Here is a 21,843-nt window from a genome sequence, read left to right on the forward strand (position 1 = left end):
CAGTTTTTGCCCCTTGAGAAAGCCCCAGCACCCAGAATGGCGTCTGGCACATAGACGCTGGGTGTGTGTATGCCTGCCCTGGTGCGTATTTTATACCATCGCTGCCAGGAAGTTCTCTCGTGTCCTTTTCCAGTCTCACAGCATAGACAAAGTTGTTTGTTTTTTTTTTTAAGTTTGTTTTTGAGAGAGAGAGAGAGCGAGCGCGAGCGGCGTAGGGGCAGAGAGAAAGAGGAGACACAGAATCCTTAGCAGGCTCCAGGTTCTGAGCTGTCAGCACAGAGCCCCACGGGGCGGGGGGGGGGGGGCTCGAATTCACATACCATGAGATCATGACCTGAGGCGAATTGGGAGGCTTCGCCTAGATGCCCCCGCAATAGTTCTGATATACATGCCCACATTTTAGTTCTGTCAGTTCTGCAATTCTCTTTTTCACATCCTAGTTTTGTAAGGTTTATTAATGTGAAGTTCATTATTTTCATTTCTGAACAACATTCAATTGTGTGAATATGTCACAATTTGTGTATGCATTTTTCTCTTGGTGAACATTTGTTGTATTTCCAGGTTTTACATATTATGTATAAAGCTGGCATGTTTTCATTTCTCCTGGGGTAATACCTAGAAGAAAAACAAGCGGGGTAATAGTTCAGTTTATATTTAACTGTCTAGGAAGTTGATAAACCTTGCAGAATAATTAGTTGTTAGTGACTTGTGTTTGAGGCTCTATGTAACTGTGGAGTAAGTGGTTTTCGAGTTTGATTTGCTGTCTTGTATGGAATTATGAGATGGACTTAGCGGAGTTATGAATGTGATGTAAGATCCTATGGGATTGTGGCTTTGTGAAGTGGGTGAGACATAGGAGACCCAATGAGTATGTACCAACTCTTATTGATCGTGATTTTGTGTACTTACTCCACGCCATGGTGACTATTAAATTAGATCACTATGTAAGTGGTATTGACTACTGAGAAACACTATGTATCTAGTAAGGTATGTGTCATTTTGATTCTGCTTATGGAATTATGACTGTTTCTAATCAAGTAAAATAGCAGTATAGAGATATCCAAAGGAAATGAAAACAGGGTATCAAAGAAATCTGCATTCCCATATTCACTGTAGCATTCTTCACAATAGCCAAGACATGGAATCAACCAAAGTGTCCATTGATGGATGAATGAATAAAGAAAAAGTGGTGTATATATACACAAAGGAGTATTTATTCAGCCTTTAAAATGAAGTAAATCTGAGGAGGCTGGATGGCTCCATCAGTTAAGCGACCGACTTCAGCCCAGGTCACGGTCTCACAGTTTGTGGGTTGGAGCCCTGCATTGGGCTCTATGCTGACAGCTGGGTGCTTGGAGTCTGCTTCGCATTCTGTGTCTCCCTCTCTCTCTGCCCCTCCCCAACTTGTGCTCTGTCTCTCTCTCTGTCTCTCAAAAATAAATAAACGTTAAAAAAATTTTTTTAATGAAGTAAATCCTACCATTTGTGACCACCTGGATGGACCTTGAGGGCATATGCTAAGTGTCTTCTCTGGAAAGACAAATATTGTACGATCTCTCTTATATGCAGAATCTTTTTTAAAAAAAGTCATTGAAATAGTAGAATGGTGGTTGCCAAGGGGTTACGAGGGTAGGAGAAATGGAGAAATGTTGGTCAAAGGATACAAAAGATAAGTTCTGGAGAATCTAAGGTACAGTGTGGTGACTACAATGAACAATACTGTGTATTATGTATTTGAAAGTTGTTAAGAGATTAGATCTTAAATGTTATCACCACAAAACCAAAAAAGATAATTATATGAGAGGATGGAGGTGTTAACTATATGGTGACAGTCATTTCATAGTGTATACATGTATCACATCATAACATGGTACACATTAAACTTACACATTATTTTTTAAAAAAAGAATTGGAAAGTAGGAGGTAAAATTACAGGTGATAGGATTATATACCTGGAATGCCATATTAACTAATTCTAATGTGTTGAAATGACCAGGATTCAATAGGTAGCACGCAAGAAAAATACTTCTTATCTCTGTACTTCTTTTAACAGATTCGAGGGATCCCCCTACCCCCCGTTCCTAGATGAAATCATGGGTGATTTAATAACTTCTCAGACATTCTGAGTCAAGGAAAAGTATCTGAAATACTCCTCATCACAAAGTCAGTCTTATTTTCTAATAAAAATATTTACTATAAAAATCAATATTTGAAAGTTCATATAAAGGAAAATTTTTTTTCCATATGACTGGAGCCTATAGCGTAGAAAAATACATAATCAGTTTCTCCTCTATTACTCAAACCTTTATTATTGAGTAGTTAATATTTAACAATGATTTTTTTTTAATTTTTTTAATGTTTATTTATTTTTGAGACAGAGAGAGACAGAGCACGAATGGGGGAGGGGCAGAGAGAGAGGGAGACACAGAATCGGAAGCAGGCTCCAGGCTCTGAGCCATCAGCCCAGAGCCTGACGCGGGGCTCGAACTCATGAACCGTGAGATCGTGACCTGAGCTGAAGTCGGACGCTCAACCAACTGAGCCACCCAGGCGCCCCAACAATGATTTTTTTTTAATGTGGAGGATGTTTATTTTTTTAATGTTTATTTATTTTTGAGAAAGAGAGGGAGAACATGCAGGGAAGGGAAGAGAGAGGCGGGTACAGAGGATCCGAAGCAGGCTCTGTGCTCACAGCAGAGAGCCCAATGTGGGGCTCGAACTCATGAACCGGGAGATCATCACCTGAGCTAAAGTTGGACACTTAACCGATTTAGCAACCCAGGTGCCCCTAACATAATGATTCTTTTTTTTAATGTTTATGTATTTATTTTGAGAGAGTGTGGGAGAGGGGCAGAGAGAGAGGAGAAAAGTGAGAATTCCAAGTAGGCTCCATGCTGTCAGTGCAGAGCCAAATGTGGGGTTTGAACTCACGAACCGTGAGATCATGACCTGAGCTGAAATCAAGAGTCCAATGCACTTAACTGACTGAGCCACCCAGGCATCCCTAACATTATGATTCTTAATACTTAATAGTAAATGTTTACTGCTGAACTAGGCAGATTTAACCAAGTTATTATGGAAACATTTAAGGGAAGTGGGATTTTACATGGCTACTTTTGCCTCTCTTCTCTCTCCCTTTTCACTTTTCTAACAAAGTATCCAAAAGAATAAAGGTCCTCTTTTGCAAATCTTAAAGAAATGCCTCAGGTGAGATGTTGTTTCTTCTCTCTTTTCTGAAATATTCTTTTCCTCTCTAGCATTTATGAGCATTTTCCTATCTTGAAGCTTCCTGGAGATAGTATTCCCTTTCAAGAAACTGGTCATTTCCTTTTATTCTCACCAGATAAACCTCTGCCTTCTCCAAGTTCTTCTAATTTTAAATACTGTTCACTTATTGAGTATTTCACTCAGCATCTCCTTTCTCATGCCCACAAACATACATTCTCTTGAATTAAGTAACTACATATTCCTTGAATGAACCAATCTTACCTAGACAGTGATTTGATGTCTAAGTAGTGAGTGTGTAGGAGAGCCCATACAAGGGAAAGACTTCATCATGTCCACAGACCTTGGTTTTTCAGTAAAGGTGGAGGTAAAATCAGATTACAATATTAATATATGCATTATTATTATATTTTATTATTAATATGTATCGCTACTGTATTAATATGTATTATTATTGTGTACATATTAATACATGTATTAATAATATGTTAATATATGGTGAGAAGGGAGGTCCCATATCACAGTGTCCTTCTTCCTCTCCAGCTCACCCTTCTGGATCATGTTTCTCCTCTCCCATGTAGTCATATGCCAGGAATGCCTTGTCCCGTTTATATGCCTCCACTCTATAATAGGCACCAAAAGTATAGAAGTAACCTATGGTTGAAAGAGCAGATGGGAAAGCCTGCTTTCTATACACAAAGCACTGGAGAAGAGAAAGGACAAGAGGAGCGGGTCCATGATGACAAGAACCTACGGATAGAATAGACCTTGAATCTCAGTAAAAGAAGGAATAGTGTCCGAAGCCTTCCTTTGGACATAAATTCAATACTATCCACCCTTTTCTTTCATAGACTCACTGGAGAATTTCTAAAGGATGTACATTGGCAAGAAGTAAGTTAAACCTGGAAAGACTGAATGAGATAAAATCGGTAACTGTTGGAAAATCTAAGCATATACTAAACAATAATTATTAATTTTAATGGCATTTCAAAACAAATTAGATTAAAATCACCAGATAACAATAGAAAAAAAGTACTTAAAGCATTCTAAAGTGTTTCTGGAGATACCCACTAATTACAAATCAAAGATACAAGTTAAAAATTTAAGGGTACCCTATAAAAGAAATAGAATAGTTTTTAATCCAGTAGAAAGGGAGAATAAAGAAAACATGATCCAACAGAAATCAAAGTGTAGCATAAGAAGTATAAGCTTGATTAAAAAGAAACTGGGGAGATGGGATATGGAGCTAAAAGGAGGCCTGGCAACAGCTCTTGGAAGATGAAGACTCAGTAGAATAGCATGTCACTTGTTGAGGCTAAAGTGCAGTGTCCTTGCCTTTCTTAGTCTGTGTATTTGGAAAAATAAACCCAAATGCTGACTGCAGAGAAGACGACGAAAGAGAATTGGTTACATATTCAGGCTTTTCACCTTCCACTCCCTGCCTTCCCATTACTGCCAGTTTGGAGGTTTATGGGGCTAAAGGATGAATATGAAGTTTTTGTATAATTTTGGGCTACCTCCTGGCCAGCAGATATTCCCAGATTCAAGCTTATGTGGAGACAGTCAGTTACAGGATAATGTTCATGAGTTTTGGGGTCAAACAGATCTAGATTCCAGTCTCCACGTGCACCATTTTTAGTTGTATCACTATTTTTAGTTTAATATCACTGAGACTCATTCTCTTCAGATAAAGTATGAAGATAGACATGCCAGTGCTCTACCTACCATGTCTAAACGAAGGGATATTTACAAAGTATACAAAGGAGTTTATAAAGAATATAAAGTGCTTACAATGTAGTCATTCAGAAAATTAGTGTTTTTCCACTTGTATGTCACAAAACTAAAATTAAAAATAGCTGGAAAACTGTATAGCATAAGGCAACTATGCACACCCAAAGAGATTAATATGAATTCCTGCTAATTGATTAACTACTTTTAATCACATTGACATGCCCCCTTTGTTTATTCTTTAGCAGTGGCAACATGGGAGGTTGAGTTTTGGTGGGTAGTGAGAGCCTGGATCCTCACTGGATCTATCACTGGATATGATGGTTAATAATACACAGCTCAGTTCCCAACTATGTCAGTAACTATGGATCTGTAAACAACATCTTACATTTACCCTATGTCTTCTGAGTATCAGTATATATGGTTTCTTAATTTACATGCCACATTGTTTAGGATGCTCAGATGTTCATCATGAGGCAGAAGAGGTAACAGTGAGAAATTAGGCAAAGACAGGATTGTGCAAGATGGAAAGTGAAATGTCATCCTGATTGCAAAACATTATATGCTCTGCATTACATTGTGTCTTAACAAAGTTATCTTCTGCAGGGGCACCTTGGGTGGCTCCGTTGGTTAAGCATTTGACTCTTGGTTTCAGCTCAGGTCATGATCTCACAGTTCATGAGATGGAGCCCCATGTTGGGCTCTGAGCTGACAGCACTGATGCTGCTTGGGATTTTCTCTGCTCCTCCCCCCACTCACACATGTGCATGTGCTCTTTCTCTCAAAATAAGCATTTATTTATTATTTTTAAATGTTTATTTTTGAGGCGGGGGGCGGGGGACACAGAATCCGAAGCAGGCTCCAGGCTCTGGGCTGTCAGTGCAGAGCTCTACGTGGGGCTCGAACACACAAACTGACATCATCTGATCTGAAGTCAGACGCTTAACTGACTGAGCCACCCAGGTGCCCCCAAATAAATAAACGTTTTTAAAAATTATCTTGTGCACTTTCCATTTCCTTATATTTTGAGCTTTCCAGTCCTGTTTTGTATTACAATGCAAACAAGTTAATGTCTTAACCTAAGAAGGGAGACCTACCTAATGAACAGTAGTAAAAAATAATCTTAGAAAAATAGGAAGGCCATGTCCTCCCTCTCCCTGTGGAGCTGCAGAGGAATTAATACCATTCTTTGTCATAAAATTTATTTCAAAGAAACTGATATAATAAAGCGTTAAATTGAGAACATTAAATGAATATTAGCCTCGCTCTCCTGTCCCTTACTTTCTAAATCTGTAAACCTACTTAGTTATTTATTTCATTATTTGCTGCCCAGGTAATAATGTTTAAACTGTCATCTGTGTTTTATTGAAAGCCATAAACAGTTAAAATATTTTTATGTTAAGGGAATTCTGTTTACTTTCTTTATGCATAAAGGTATAATAAAATCCCAGGACCTTTAGCCAACAGCGAAATGGAAAGCAAAATAATAAGATACTACACACAAGGATGTGCTAGAATCAAATATAAAGGTAATGAGTATTGGCAAGGACATGGGGAAATCAAAATTCATACACAACTAGACAATATAAAATGGTGCAGTTACTGTGGAAAAGAATCTGGCAGTTCCTCAAATGGGTAAACATAGATCCACAATTCCACCCCCATGTATATAATCAAGAGAAATGAAAATACATGTCCACATAAAACATGTACATATGTTCACAGCAGCATTATTCATAACAGCCAAAACATGGAAACAATGTCCATCAACTGATGAATGGATAAACAAAATGTGGCATACCCATACAATGTAACATTATTCAACAATAAAAAGAAATGAAAAGGATACGTGCTATAACTTGAATCTTCAAAACTTTATGGTAAATAAAAGAAACTAGTCACAAAGTACCACATGTTGTATAATCCCTTTTACAGGAGATATCCAGGAAAGGTAAATATGTAGACAAAATGAATTAATGTTTGCTTAGTGCTGGAGCATATTAAGGGGTACTTAACTAATAAGGTCAGTTGATATTTTTCATACCTATGTATACAGTGTATACAAATTTTATATGAAAAAGCCCTAAAATACAGTAAAATAATGAGAGGTTGCAAAGTATTCATGAGACCAAACATTCAAAACTACTTCCCCTTCTCTTGCTCTCTTTTTCCCACCAACTAGGAGTGACAGTACCTAGAGCTGCAATAGGTCAGCCCTTCTATATTCCCGGTTTGCCTATTCCTCCCTCTTTAATTTCCACATTGAGGCAGGAAAGAAAGTGATGCAATATACAACAGATATTCTATCATAAAGCCCAAATGAATGTTGTACTTTTGAACAAGTTTTAAACCATGAGGCCAAACAGTAGTTTCCCAGAATCAAACCTTGTATCCTTTTTACTTTTAAAAAACATCTTTAATTTTTTTTTTTTCTTTTTTGGTCCATTTACACCCTTAACTGGTCTTTGTAGCCATGGAATATCTCAAGCCCTACTTCTATCTTTTCTTGAGGATATCCTTCTCCTCTGACATTTTCCTAAGCAGATGAATGCAGAAATAACAATATATTATCTAAAATGTCTTATTTGCCAACAGAAAATTTATAAGACATGCAAAGAAACTACAGAATATGACTCCTGCTTTGGCAAAAAGAAAAAGAGACTGCCTAATAGAGCAACCAGATGTCAGATTTAACAAAGACTTCAAAGAAGCCATTATAAATATATTCAAAGAACAAAAGGGAATCATGATTAAAGAAATAGTGGCAATGCTACATCAAGTAAGGTGTGGCGATAAAGATAGAAAAAAAATTTTGAGTAGGCTCCATCCCAGTGTGGGGTGTGAATTCACAACCTTGAGATCAAGAGTCACATGCTGTACCAACTAAGCCAGCCAAGTACCGCAAAGATAGAAAATGGAAATCCTAGAATTGAAAATTTCATTAGAAGGGTTCAAAAGATTTGAATTAGCAGAAGAAAGAATTAGCAAACTTGAAGATAGGTCATTAGTGAGTATACAGGTTGAAGCACAGAAAAAATAATAAGGAAAAATGAACAGAGAAATGTGGGGCACTAGTGAAGTGCACCATTATATGCATAATGGGAATACCAAAATGAACAGAGAGGTTTCGGAAAAAAAGCATTTAAAAAATTAAAAACTTCCCAAATTTATTGACAATAATAATGAGAGTTTAGCTGAGCTATTATTATTAGCTATTATTTACTATTATCATTAGCTAAACTAATATTGCTGCTTTGGCATAGATTTCGTTTGGTTAAGTGTCTTGCCAAAATCTTCAACTGACAGTAACCCCCTCATATAAGCACATACCCTAGGTAGCAGCCTGCAGAGTCACAGCAAATGAAAGTTCCTGATATGATTTCCCAACAGCCTTCTGATCAAGTCTCCTCAGGCTACCAGCATCTGTATGTGCCCCTTAGATAAGACTCCTGTGGGAGTCTTACTAAAATACTATTCTTTTGGTTTGTATTGACCAATCCAGCCCCAGCCCAGGAACCATAAAGCACTCCACTGTAATAAAGCCATGTGCCCCATGTTGTACTTTCTCTGTCTGCACTCTGCCTTGACCTTCCCATCTGGCCTCTTGTGTACTTCCTCCAAGACATGTAATGCACTTCTCTATTTCAATTTCTCCTGTGTTCTGTTGTTGAACCATGACTCCCCATCCAGCAGTCTGTGCTCCAGTAAACAAATGTTCATTTAATAGTCATCATAATTTATGTGTCCATGAAGTTCGACAAATTCAAAGTAGTAGAAACACAAAGGAATCCACCAACATATCAGGGTAAAAATGCTGAAAACAAAGCAAAGAAAACATCTTTAAAGCACCAAGAGAAAAAGAACTCATCACTTAAAATGGAGCCCCAACTAGATTAATGGCTGACTTCACATCAGAAACAATGGAGGCCAGAAGGGAGTGGGGAGACAAATTCCAAGTCCTGAAAGACAAATGCCTTTTAACCAAGAATCCTACACCCAGCCAGAGTGGCTTTAAAAAATGAAAGCTAGGGGCACCTGGGTGGCCCAGTCAGTTGAGTATTCAGCTCAGGTCATGATCTCAGTTCGTGAGTTCAAGCCCCGCATTGGGCTCTGTGCTGACAGCTCAGGGCCTGGAGCCTGCTTCACATTCTGTGTCTACCTCTCTCTGTCCCTCCCCTGCTTGTGCTCTCACTCTCTCTCTTTCTCTCTCTCTCTCTCAAAAGTAAATAAAAATTAAAAGGGTTTTTTTTTTTTAAATTAAGGCTAAATAAAGCCTTGTTTATTCCAAGATAAACAACTGGAGGCTTTGTCACCAGCTTTAAGAGATTACTAAAGTAATTTCTTCAAGCTGAAAGCAAATGACCCCTAATTGTAATTTTGATATACATTAAAAACAGCACCTGTAAAAGTAACTATGTAATTATAAAATACAATACAAATGCACATTTTTCTACTTTATTGTCTTATGTTAAAAGCATTTCTATAAAACATGTAAATAATGTGTTGGAAAAATAATTTAAAATGTTAATATGTAATATTACTATACTGGTAACAGCACAAAAGAACAAAAGAGGTGGGAGGAAACAATGCTGCTGTAGTAGGGAGATAAGGAAATGAGCCCAGATGGTTACTCAAAACCACAGGAACAAATAAGAACCAGAATAATAAGAAAATACAACAAAATCTATAAATCTATACATATTCTATTAGCTTTAAAACACAATTATAGAAAGTAATGATCATAGCAAGGTATTGTAGAGTTGTAACACAGATGTAGTATGTATAGATATAGACACAGATGTAGTAAAACAATAATACATCAAAAATGGAGAAAAGAGAATAAACCCATAGGGAGTCTAACATTTCTGTCTTATTGGATTTAAGTTAGCATAAATCTGAAACTGCTTCTGATAAGCTCCAGAACAAGATTTATGTAATCAAAAACTAAATAACTAGGGGCGCCTGCGTGGCTCAGTCGGTTGAGCGTCCAACTTCGGCTCAGGTCATGATCTCATGGTTCGTGAGTTCGAGCCCCACGTCGGGCTCTGTGATGACAGCTCGGAGCCTGGAGCCTGCTTCAGATTGTGTGTGTCCTTCTCTCTCTGCCCCTCCCCACTCATGCTCTGTCTCTCTCTCTCTCTCTGTCAAAAATAAACATTAAAAAATTTTTTTAAATAAAAAAAACTAAATAACTAAAACAATATAGCAAGAAGTCACTGGATACATTAAAAGATTAGAAAGTATTCACTTAAAGGATGTGGTAAGTTAGAAATAGAGGAAGAAAAAGGACATAATAGACATAGAAACCAAATGTACAATGGCAGACAAGAATCCAACCTTGTTACCACCATTCATCTAACTGGGGAGCTTTTTAAAAAGAGAGAAGAAACAGCAGCAGACACATTCCTGCTGGCCTGGAAAAAAAAAATCATACAACCATGTTGTGAGCTATGGTTGGGGCTATGTGGCTAGTACCTCAGGGTGGCCTCTAGGAGATGAAAATGACACTGAGTCAACAGCCAGCAAGAAAATGGGAACTTAGGGCACCTGGATGACTCAGTTAAGCATCTGACTCCTGATCTCAGCTCAGGTCATGATCTCACAGCTTGTGAGATCGAGCCCCATGTTGGGCTCTGTGCTGACAGTGCAGTGCCTGCTTGGGAATCTCTCTGTCCCTCTCTCTCTGCCCCTACCCTGTACATGCTCTCTCAAAATAAATAAATTTAAAAAAAAAAACAACATAATTTTAAAATGGGACCTCAGTCACAAACCTGAAGGGAACTGAATTGTGCCAACAACCCAAGTGAGATTGGAAGAGAATCTCTACCTCCAGATGAAATCACAGCCCCAACAAGCACTGGTTTTCAGCCTTCTGAGAACCCATATATATATACTATCCCCAGACTTCTGACAGACTGAAACAAAAATGAGTATTATCAAGCTAAATTTGTGGTAATTTCTTGTGCAGCAGTAGAAAATAAATACATTATCCAATCATTGAACTATTGGCCATCCTTGTCAGAAAGGTGGATCACAAACAGTTCACATTCACTTGGGATGGAGATTTTGTGTCTTAAAAATTTTTTTTAATGTTTATTTATTTTTGAGAGAGAGAGACAGCTCAAGCGGGAGAGGGGCAGAGAGAGAGGGAGACACAGAATCTGAAGCAGGTTCCAGGCTCTGAGCTATCAGCACAGAGCCCGACATGGGGCTCGAACCCACAAACTATGAGATCATGACTTGAGGACGATCTCAAAGTTGGACGCTTAACCAACTGAGCCACCCAGGTGCCCCTGGATATTACACATTTTTATTCTGGCTCTACAACTAAGTTATTTTAGCTTCCTTCTGTCATATTTCAAAGAGATCTGGACGAGTTGGACATCCCACAGACTACATACTGGTCCACTACATGACTGAAATCATCCTAATCAGACTGGTTTAGCAAGAGATAGTAACCAGATTGGAGGGTTTGGTAAAACACAACAAAACAGATAAATATTATGAAGATTAAAATGTCACCACAGCAGTGATAATATTGGGGGTATAGTGGTTTGAGGCATTCCAGAATATTCCCTCTGAAATAATGGATACAGTATTGCATCTTGCACTTCCCACCATCAAGAAGCATTAATGACTGGTTGGCCTCTTTGAATTTTACATGTGGCAGATTCCACAACCAAGGAAACTCCACAATAGAAAACATGCAATGTAGACCTCTCTGGTTCTGGAGCATGCCATGCCGTCTTCAGAGAAGAACTATAAAACTTTTGAAAACATTAAGAAACAGCAAACATGACCATGATCCACCAGCTTCTTAATGAAATTTTTAGTCCTCAACAAAAACTAGTATCATCTATGGACAGATTCTTTACTTTTTCTTCACAATTGGCTGCCTTTTCTTTTTCTTGCCTGATTGCTCTAGCTAGAAGTTCTTTTTTTTTTTTTTTTTCTCTAGCTAGAACTTCTAATACTGTGCTGAATAGAAAGGACAAAAATGGGCATCTTAATATTCCTCCTGATCTTACAAGGAAAGCTTTCAGTCTTTCACTATTGAATATGATGTTAGCAGCAGGTTCTTCATATAATGGTCCTTACCATGTTGAGGAAGTTTCCTTCTGCTTTTAATTTAATTATGGTTTTGTTTTGTTTTTTAACCATGAAATGGTGTTGAATTTTGCCATATGCTTTCTCTGCATCAAATGAGGTAATCATGTATTTTCCCACATTCTATCATGTGGTATATTTGGTTTTCACATAATGAACAATCCTTGTATGTTTTGAATAAAAACCACTTGTTCATGGTGTACAATCCTTTTAATATCCTGCCAAATTTGATTTGCTAGTATTTTTATGACAGATTTTACAATATTCCTAAGGATATCACTCTATAGTTTTCCTTTTTTGTAGTGTCTTTGTCCTGGCTCTTTGACAAATCAAGGTAATGCTGGCTTCATCAAATGAACTAGGAAGGATTTCCTCCTTGATTTTTCTGAAAGAGTTTGAAAAGGACTAGTGTGAACTCTTCTTTGGTAGAATTCATCAGTGAAGCCATTTGGTCCTAAGCTTTTCTTTTTTGAAAAGTTTTTGATTACTGATTCAATCTCCTTGCTGGTTATAGTGCTATTCATATTTTGTATTTCTTCATGAGTCCTATTTGGTGGATTGGGTGTTTCTAGGATTTTGTCCATTACATCTAGGTGATCTAATTTGGTGTTATACAACTTTATAGCATTCTATTACAATAGTATTTATTTTTGTAAAATCAATAGTAATGTTCCACTTCCTATTGTTTTTAGTAATTTGAGTAACATCTTTTTCTTAGTCAATATAATGGTTTTGGGGGCACCTGCGTGGCTCAGTTGGTTAAGCATCCAACTCTTCTTGATTTCAGCTCAGGTCATCATCTCATGGTTCATGGGTTTGAGCCCCGTGTTGGGCTCTGTGCTGACAGTGGGGAGCCTGCTTGGGGTTCCCTGTCTCCCTCTCTCTCTGCCCCTCCCCACTCCTCTCTCTCAAAAATAAAATAAACACCATATATGTATATTGTTTTCCTATTTCTATTTCATTTATCTTTGCTCTAATCTTTATTATTTCCTTCCTTCTGCTATTTTGGGTTTACTTTGTTCTTTTTCTGGTTCCTTAAGGTGTTAAAGTTAAGTTGGTGATTTGAGATATTTAAAAAAAAATTTTTAATGTTTATTTATTTTTGAGAGATAGAGCACAAGCAGGGGATGGGTGGAGAGAGAGAGAGACACAGAATCCAAAGCAGCCTCCAGGCTGTGAGCTGTCAGCACGGACCCCAATGCGGGGCTCAAACTCACAAACTGTGAGATCATGACCTGAGCTGAAATTGGACGTTCAACCAACTGAGCCACCCAGGCGCCCCTGAGATCTTTTCAATATATGTGTATGTTTCCCATTGTATGCTTTGTCATAGTAATAATTTTATATAATTATTAGAAATGAAATATAATTATAAATAATTATATATATTAAAATTTGGAGTATTCTGTTTTCCTTTTCTTACATCCCAAAGTATTTTCTAATTTCCCTTGTGATTTCTTCCTTGACCCATTGGTTGTTTAAGACTGGGTTAATTTTTATATATTTGTGAATTTTCAAACTTTCCCTTTGTTACTGATTTCTAGCTTCTTTCTGTTGTATGATTATAAACGTTAAAAATGTATTAAGACTTAATGTGGCCTAATATATGGTCTATCTTGGAGGTTGTTTAATATGCACTGGAGAAAAATGTGTAATATCCTGTGGCAGGTAGAGTGTTCTGTATATGTCTGTTAGGTCTAATATACTGTTACCAAAATTCTGTTTCTTTATTAATCATCTGTAGGATTGTTCTGTCCATGAGTGGAAGTGGATATTGATGTCTCCAATTATTATTACAGAAAGCTCTATTTCTCTTCAGCTCTCTCAATGTTTCTGTCACATATTATGGGGCTTTGTTGTTTGGTGCATATAGATTTATGTTTGTTATATCTTCTTAATTTACTCTTTTATCAATATATAATGAAATTCTTGTCTTTTAACAATTCTTTTTTTATTTTTTTGAGAGAGAGCAAGAAGGCACAAGCGAGCAAGGGACAGAGAGAGAGAAGAGGAGCTCTCCAGAAGCAGGGTTCGAGCTCATCCGAAGCAGGGTTCGTGCTCACCTGAAGCGGGGCTTGAGCTCACCCGAAGCAGGGCTCAAGCTCACCCTATGCGGGACTTGAACTCATGAGCCATGAGATCATGACCTGAGCCAAAGTCAGATACCTAACCGACTGAGCCACCCAGATGCCTATCTTGTAACAATTCTTAAATTAAAATGTATTTTGATTGATTTAGTAAAGGGACACCTTCTACCTTTTACTATTTGCATGGAATGTCTTTTTCTGTCGTTCATTTTTAACTTATTTGTGTCTTTTTTCTTTTTATTATTGTAAAATATGCATAAAAGTTACCTTTTCTACATTTCTAAGGAGTAACTGACAAATATAATTATATATACTTAGAGGGTACAATGTGATGATTTGATATGCATATACATTATAGGATGATTATGAATATAACACATCCATCACCTCACATAGTTAATATAGTTAACTCTAAAATTTACCATTTTAAGTGTATAATTGTAACATTAAATACATTCACATTTTTGTACAACCACCATCCATCTCAAAAACTCAAGAAAATCCATACCCATTTAACAAGAACTCCACATTCCCCTCTCCCTCAATCCCTAACAACTATCATTCTATTTTCTATCTCTATGAATTTGACTACTCTAAACACCTCGTATAAGAGACATACAATATTTGTCCTTTTGTGACTGGCTTATTTCACTTAGTATAATGTCTTCAATAATACTCCATTATTTACCACATTAGTCAAAAATGTGTATAAACATTCTTAGTGGACTCTTGAGTTGCTTCAACTTTTTCACTACTGTCAAGAATGCTTTACAAACGTGGGTATACAAATATCTGTTTGTGTCCCTGCTTTCAGTTCTTTTCAGTATATAATCAGAAGTGGAATTACTAGATCAGGTGGTAATTCTGTGTTTAACTTTTTGAGGAAATGTCAAATGTCAGTTTTTCCCAGTGGCTGCACCATTTTATATTTCCTCCAGCAATGCTTCCAATTTCTCTGCATCCTAATCAACACTCATTTTGTTTTGCCTTAAAAAAAAAATCATTCTAATGGGTGTGAGGTGGTAACTCAGTGTGGTTTTCACTTACATTTTTTTTTTTAATGTTTATTTTTGAGAGAGACAAAGACAGAATGCGAATGGGTTAGGGGCAGAGAGAGAGGGAGACACAGAATCCGAAGCAGGCTCCAGGCTCTGAGCTGTCAGCACAGAGCCTGATGGGGGGCTCAAACTTACGAGCTGTGTGATCATGACCTGAGCCAAAGTTGGACGCTCAACTGACTGAGCCACCCAGGTGCCCCTTTCACTTACATTTAATAGTGATGTTGAGCAGCTTTTCATGTGCTTATTGCCCAGAAAACTATTCAAGTTCTTTGCCCATTGTTAAATTGGGTTGTTTTTTGTTGATGAGTTGTAGAAATTTTTTAAATATTCTTTAAATATCTTTTATTAGATACAATTTGCAAATATTTCTCCCACTCCATGGTTTGCATTTTTACTGTTGATAGTATGAAACTGTTGATACCGTGAAACACTTTGACACACAAAAGCTTTTAATTTTCATTTAGTCCAATTTATATATTTTTCTTTTGTTACCTATGCTTTTAGTGTCATATCCAAAAAGCATTGGCAGATCATGTGTCATGAAGACTCTTCCTATATTTTCTTCTAAGAGTTTTACAGTTTTACTATATATGTAAAGGTCTTTGAGTTACTCTTTATATATGGTATCAAGATATTGAGTTTTCCAAACACTGTTTGTTGAAAAGACTAATGAAAAACGTGGAGCTTCCTAGTGTGCCATTTTGCTGCTGTTACTCCACATCACATCATTGTAATCTCCTTTTCTGCCTTCTGACACTTTTTAAGGACTCTTATGCATCTGGATAATCCAGGATAATTTCTCTATCTTAAAACCAACTCATAGAAAATTTGGTTTTATCTGTAAACTTAATTCTCCTTTGCCATGTAATGTAACATATGCACATGTTTCAGAGATTAGGACACTGACAATTTGGGGAGGCCATTTCCTGTCTACCACAATAGTATTCCCTATTTGTCTTTTCAGTAGTTGCAGCATCTGCAACTACTCCTTTTCATTCCTGATATTGAAGATTTGTGTCTTCTCACTTTTTACCTTTGGTAGTCTTGGTAGAGGATGATCAGTTTTATTGAAAAAAAATTTTTTTAAGTCTACTTATTTATTGTGAGAGACAGAGAAAGATCATGAGCAGGGGAAGGGCAGAGAGAGGGGGAGAGAGAGAATCCCAAGCAGGCTCTGTGCTGTCAGCACAGAGTCCAACATGGGGCTTGATCTCATGAACTGTGAGATCATGACCTGAGCTAAGATCAAGTCAGATGCTTAACCAACTGAGCCACTCAGGCACCTGCCAAATTTTTTTTGGAAGAACCAACTTTTGGTTTATTCATTGTTCAATTAATTCGGGTTTCAATTTCTTCAATTTCCACTCCTGTTATTATTTCCTACCATCCTTTGGCTTTAAGTTTATTTTATTCATCTTTTTCTGTTTTTGTTTTTGTTTTGAGATAGGGACTCAGATAATTGTGATAAGACTTTTCTACTTTTCTAACATAAGCATTTAGCATTATAAACTTCTTAGCATGCTTTGCTGCACACCACAAATTTTGAAATTTAGTATTTTCATTTTTATTGTTTTACATATTTTTAAATTTCCTCTTTGTCTTAACTCAGATTGCTATAACAAAATACCATGAACTGGGTACCTTAAACAACATTTACTTCTGTTCAGTAAGCTGGAAGTCCAAGATTAAAGTGTCAGCAGATTTATTTCCTGGTGAGGACACTCTTTCCAGGCTTATAGGTGGCCACCTTCTCACTGTGTCCTCACATGAAGGAGAGAATAAGGTCTAGTTTTTTCCTCTTTTTATAAAGAGGAATCCTATCTAATCACTAATCCTATCATGAGCACCCACAATTGTAATATCATTTATCTTCCAAAGGCTTCTCCTTCACATACCATCACATTAGGGGCTTAGGGCTTCACAATGAATTCTGGAAAATAACATTCCACCACTGGGCCCCCCCAAAATTCATGTACTTCTCACACGCAAAATAACATTCATCCCATCCCAACAGCCTTCAAAGTCTAAACTTGTTCTAACATTGACTCTAAAATGTAAAGTCCAAAGCCTCATCTAAATATCACCTAAATCAGATATAGGTGATACTTGAGGTATGATTCATCCTGAGGCAAAATTCCTCTCCAGCTGTGAACCCATGAGACCACGTAAATTATGAGCTTCCAAAATGCAATTTTGGAACAGAGATAGATGTTCCCATTCCAAGAGGGACAAATCAGAAAAAAAGAGGGACAGGTCCCAAGCAAGTCCAAAACTTAGCAAGGCAAATACCATTACATCTTAAGGCCTCACAGTAATTCTCTTTGGCTCAATGTCCCACCTCCTAGATCCACTGAGACAGCAGCCCTGCCTCTGTATCTCTGTCAGATGGAGGTCATGCCAAGAGTCTGCCAGGTGGGGATTACTCTCCCAAGGCTCTAGGCAACAGCGCCCCCAAGGCTCCAGCTAGCTACCAGCTAGCCAGTTGAAATCAAGGTAATGCTCCCTGCTTTTGAAACAGAGGAGGCAGTCCTAATTCATGATCTCTGAATCACCTTTGGGATCATTCTTCGTTGTCTTGAAGAATAGCATTTGCAACCAAATAGCTCTATGGTGTAGTCTTGCAGGATCTACAAAGCCAGACAGCCTTTCCTCATTTCCTCTCATCTCTCTCCCCTTTAAAAAAAAAAAAAAAAAAAAAAAAAAGTTTTTTTTTTTAATGTTTATTTATTTTTGAGAGAGACAAAGTGTGAGTGGGGGAGGAGCAGACAGTGGGAGACAGAATCCAAGGCGGGCTCCAGGCTCTGAGTGGTCAGCACAGAGCCCAGCACGGGGCTTGAACTCATGACCTGAGCCAAACTCTGACGCTTACCATCTGAGCCACTCAGGCGCCCCCACCTCTTTCTCCCCTTTAAACTGTTAGTGTTTCTACTGTAGTGGCTTCATGCCCATACTGATCTCCTTTTCAAATGGTTGTTGGACCATATCTTGTGTTCTCTTCAGAACAAGCTGTTTAATTTTTTGCAACATCGATGGAATGAGATTTTCCCAAAACTTTAACTACTGTTTTTTTGGGGTTTTTTTGCTTAAGAATTCTGTACTCCCACCAGTGGTGCACAAATACTCTAATTTCTCCACCTCCTCACCAACAGTTGTTTTTTTTCTTGTCCATCTGTTTACTCTTAACTTAGCTATATTGCTTGAAGAGTTTCTTGTAGACTACATCACACTGGTCATTAAAAAAAAATCCATATCATTTACATTTAATATACTTACTGATGTTAAGATTTAAATCTGCCATCTTATTATTTGTTCTGTTGCTCTCTACTGTTTTTTATTTCTATTTCCCCTCTCCTGCCTTTGTTGTGGGTTTTTTGAACACTTAATAATACTCCATTTCATATATTTGTATTGTTTATATTTCTTTGTATAATCTTATTTAGTGATGGCACTAGGTAGGGAATATGATTTACATGCCCATCGCAGTCTACTGATATCAACATTATTACTTCATGCAAAAAATAAAGATCTTAACATGACCTAGGTATCTTTAACCTCCCCCACATACTGTTATAATCATCTTAAATATTACCTCTCTGTACAGTGAGAGTCACATCAAACTATTTAATCATTTTAACTTTAAATGCCAATTTTTAAAACTCAAGAGTTGTCTGTTACTTTATTTTTATTTATTATTTTTATCTGTTTACCTCTTTCAATGCTTTCTTCATCCCAAGTGTTCCATATTTCTTCCTGTTATCATTTCTTACTGTTTGAAGAACTTCCTTTAGCAGTTCTATTAAAGAAAGTCTGCTGACAAATTCTCATAATTCTCTTCGTCTTCATTCCTGAATGATATCCTGACACAGAATTCTGGGTTGGAAGCTCTTTTCCTTCTGAACTTCTTTCTGTCCTCCAAAGCATCTGATGGCTGCTCTCAAGATTTTGTTTTTACTTCTTAGAAATTTTTTCTTTTTTTTTTTTAACTTTTTAAAAATGTTATTTATTTATTTATTTTCAACGTTTTTTATTTATTTTTGGGACAGAGAGAGACAGAGCATGAACAGGTGAGGGGCAGAGAGAGAGGGAGACACAGAATCGGAAACAGGCTCCAGGCTCCGAGCCATCAGCCCAGAGCCTGACGTGCGGCTCGAACCCACGGACCGCGAGATCGTGACCTGGCTGAAGTCGGACGCTTAACCGACTGCGCCACCCAGGCGCCCCAATGTTTGTTTATTTTTGAGAGAGAGACAGAGTGTGAGTAGGGGAGGAGCAGAGAGAGAGGGAGACACAGAATCCGAAGCAGGCTCCAGGCTCTGAGCTGTCAGCACAGAGCCTGATGTGGGGCTCGAACTCACAAACCGCGAGATCATGACCTGAGCTGAAGTCAGATGCTTACCGACTGAGCCACCCAGGCGCCCCAGAAATTTTACTTCTTATGACATATCCGGACAATTAAGAACACTCTTAAAGCAAAGGGAAAATAGGAAATCTCAGTAAAGAAACATGATATTAAAGAAAGAGCCAAATGGAAATTTTAGAACTGAAAAATACAATAACCAAAATTTAAAACTCACCAAATGGGCTCAATAGCCAAATGGAGATTATAGAGGAGAGAATCCGGCAAACTTGAAGGTGGAGCAATAGAAATGATCTGATCTGAACAGAGATAAAAAGCTGTTTTCTGTTGTTTTATTTTTAATGAAATGGGAGGTGGGGGCGGTGGGGTAGATAAAAATCGGACATCCATGTCATTGGATTCCTGGAAGGAGAAGAGAAAGTGCAGGGCTGAAAAACAGATGAAGAAATAATGGATAAAAACTTCTAAGTTTTGGTGAAAGACCTAGGATTCAATCAGTTAAAGAAACCCAAACAAATACACCCAAAGGAATCCAACACTCTAAGATTTTGAAACTTCTATCTACGTGAAGTTCTAACTACTAATTTCCAGAGAAAATTAAATATGTCCTACTTAATGAAGATAAATGTGTCCTGTGTAACGACTGAAGAATCCGAATACAGAAAATGCATTTAAGTAAATTTATAAATCTATAGGTAAAGAAGGAATAGATAAAAAGAAAAAAAGATATAAATAGTAATCATGAAGAGACATTCTAGAAACAGGTTTATATGGCTAATATATTCCACAAGTTGATCAGAACATACTATTATAAACTGGAAAGCAATTTTGCAATATCTGATAAAGTTGAATGTATCTATTCCCTATGACCAGGTACCTCTACTTCTATGTAAAGAATGGCAACAAGGAGGGGCACCTGGGTGGCTCAGTCGGTTGGTTAAGTGTCCAACTCTTGGTTTCGGCTCAGGTCATGGATCTCACAGTTTGTGAGATCGAGCACCACGTCAGGCTTCACACTGACAGCGTGGAGCCTGCTTGGGATTCTCTGCCCCTTCCCTGCTCACTCTTGCTCTCTCAAAAAGAAAATAAAATTTTGAAAATAATTCTGTTCTTATTTTCCCTATCTGAAAAAGATAGGGAATGTTGTTGTAAAAGCCTTAGCGGTGCTGGGTGGCTCGGTCAGTTAAGTGTCTGACTTCAGTTCAGGTCATGATATCACAGTTCATGAGTTCAATCCCTACATCAGGCTCTGTGCTGACAGCTCGGAGCCTGGAGCCTGCTTCCGATTCTGTGTCTCCCTCTCTCTTTGCCCCTCCCCCATTTTCTCTGCCCCCACCACTCAAAAATAACTAAACATTAAAAAAATTTTTAAGGGGCACCTGGGTGGCTCAGTTGGTTGGGCATTCAACTTCAGCTCAGGTCATGATCTCACGGTTCATGGGTTCAAGAGCCGCGACAGGCTCTGTGCTGACAGCCCAGAGCCTGGAGCCTACTCCGGGTTCTGTGTCTCCCTCTCTCTCTGCCCCTCCCCTGCTCATGCTCTGTCTCTCTCTCCTTCAAAAATAAACATTAAAAAAATTTAAAAAAATTTTAAGCCTTGATACATTTCTTGTATGTTTTCTCAACATGTAAGTTCTGATTGTCATTAATGTGTGAATCAAATCTTACTATTAACCAAATTTCTATATATTTCATAGAGTGTCTCATCAGGAAACCTTTTCTTTTTTTTAAATTTTTTTTTCAACGTTTTTTATTTATTTTTGGGACAGAGAGAGACAGAGCATGAACGGGGGAGGGGCAGAGAGAGAGGGAGACACAGAATCGGAAACAGGCTCCAGGCTCCGAGCCATCAGCCCAGAGCCTGACGCGGGGCTCGAACTCACGGACCGCGAGATCGTGACCTGGCTGAAGTCGGACGCTTAACCGACTGCGCCACCCAGGCGCCCCAAACCTTTTCTGATATACTCAAAAGTACCTTCCATAGGTAAAGGACTTCTTATATTCCATAAATTCATGAGACTCATCACCAATATGAACTCTAAATTCTCTAAAGCTCTTCCTACGTTATTTACATTCATGTAGTTTCTCAACAGTGAATTCTTTAATGATCTCTAAAATTTCTACTAAACCCAAAAGCCCTGCATATTACTTAATTAATAGTTTTTCTAACTAGCTGTAAATATACTTTTGTAGTTTTAGAAAACAGTCATCTTGCTAATAAATGCTTTATGGAAGTGAAATGCCTATTAGAGGGTGATGCTCTTCCAGCCTGTTGTGC

At 37.8% G+C, this 21,843-nt stretch overlaps 2 long non-coding RNA genes across 4 annotated transcripts in view; one reads left to right on the plus strand and one right to left on the minus strand.

Moving 5' to 3' along the window:
* On the plus strand, positions 1–14,336 carry LOC125916013 (uncharacterized). The gene is made up of 2 exons (XR_007455816.1): positions 1–81; positions 14,025–14,336. It is a non-coding gene; the product is annotated as an uncharacterized LOC125916013 (long non-coding RNA).
* Positions 14,014–21,843, minus strand: part of LOC125916004 (uncharacterized) — a 27,006-nt gene continuing 19,176 nt past the window's right edge. The window contains exons 4-5 of one of the 3 annotated variants that reach the window (XR_007455805.1): positions 19,783–19,967; positions 14,014–17,881 (exon numbers count right to left, since the gene is read on the minus strand). This is a non-coding gene — a long non-coding RNA (uncharacterized LOC125916004). Of the gene's footprint in view, positions 17,882–19,240; positions 19,968–21,843 lie in introns of those variants that run through there. The other 2 variants (XR_007455807.1, XR_007455806.1) reach the window with 2 other exon arrangements.

Source organism: Panthera uncia (genome assembly GCF_023721935.1).
Source record: "Panthera uncia isolate 11264 chromosome E2 unlocalized genomic scaffold, Puncia_PCG_1.0 HiC_scaffold_19, whole genome shotgun sequence".
In the NCBI taxonomy this organism is placed as follows: domain Eukaryota; kingdom Metazoa; phylum Chordata; class Mammalia; order Carnivora; family Felidae; genus Panthera; species Panthera uncia.